This window comes from Lagenorhynchus albirostris, chromosome X, assembly GCF_949774975.1.
Source record: "Lagenorhynchus albirostris chromosome X, mLagAlb1.1, whole genome shotgun sequence".
In the NCBI taxonomy this organism is placed as follows: Eukaryota; Metazoa; Chordata; class Mammalia; order Artiodactyla; family Delphinidae; genus Lagenorhynchus; species Lagenorhynchus albirostris.
Window position 1 is genome coordinate 101,780,696 of NC_083116.1, and position 1,241 is coordinate 101,781,936.

General features: G+C 57.1%; 1 pseudogene; it reads right to left on the reverse strand.

The window, feature by feature from the left end:
- Positions 1-387: 387 nt before the first annotated feature.
- Positions 388-1,009, reverse strand: LOC132513680 (ferritin heavy chain-like; annotated as a pseudogene).
- Between the last annotated feature and the right edge of the window lie 232 nt (positions 1,010-1,241).

Genomic DNA, 1,241 nt, shown 5'->3' on the forward strand with positions numbered 1-1,241 from the left:
TTTTGTGTTTTCCAGGGCCCTATGGAACACCTTCTCCCTCCCACTGTGGAGATCCTGAGCTGCATATGGTTGGGGTATGGCTGTGTTCAGAAACTCCTGGATACCTGTTTTAAACCTTTAAAAATGAGAGATTTGCCCACATGAATGAACCAGAGACCTTTATTTATTTATGAACCAATAACTTTATTGGAAGAAACGTAAAAACTGGAAGAAAAAAACTTACGTGATAAAGTCCAGGAAAAGAGAGTCCTGCACTTGTTGCAAAAAAAAAAAAACAAAAAAACCTTAAGTCAACTTCTTCTGCAAGGGCACTATTGCCGTCTGCATGGCAGGCACGGTGACCAGGGCTCTGGTCACCCCGTGGCTCTGGGGAACTACAGTCCAGGCTCAGTTCTTCTTGTCACTGTCGCCCAGGGTGAGCTTGTCAAAGAGGGACCCTGCCAGGTCGACGTCCGGGGCCCCCATCATGCTCAGGGTGGTGACATGACCCTCCAACTCTCTGATGAACGCCACCTACTGGCTGAGGTAGTGAATTGCCAGGAAGTGGCGCAGGTGGGGGTCGGTCTTGTCGGTGGCCAGCTGGTGCAGGTGGCGGCAGGCTGTGGTTCACAAGCTTCTCCAGGAACAAGGCGCACTTCATGTCCTTGAAGCCGCTCTTCCACTCGTCACTGCCTGGCTTCCTGATGTCTTGGAAGTTGAGGCGGCCCCCGCGCTGGTTCTGCAGGCGCATCAGGCCCTGGGCCCGCCCGCTGTGCTCGTGGGAGCGGCGCAGGAAGAACCGGGTGAAGTGCTTCAAGGCCACGTCGTCGCGGTCAAGGTAAAAGGCCGCGGCCAGGCACACGAAGGAGGTGTGGAGCTCCAGGGTGAAATGGCTGTTGACGGCGGCCTCGCAGTCGGGGTGGTAGTTCTGGCGCACCTGCGAGGGCGACGCGGGCAGCGTGGCGGGCGTGAAAGCCAAGGTGAAGGCGAAGCCGCGGGGTCCGCGGTAACTGCCTCAGAGCGCTCCCATGTGGTCGAAGAGGGCAGCCGCTCTGGGATGGACCAGAAGGCGGGTCCATTACCCGGGTTTGGGAGGGGGGAAAGGAGGTTCCGGTTCCGTTACGGGGGGGATTGGGAGGGTGGATGTGCACGGAGTGCGGGGCGCGAACGCTGTGTCCCAGGTTCCATCCAGGCCTGGGTGAGGCAGGCCCACTGCGCTGAGCTTCTGGCCGAATCTTTTTAAATGTTATTCACGAATATAA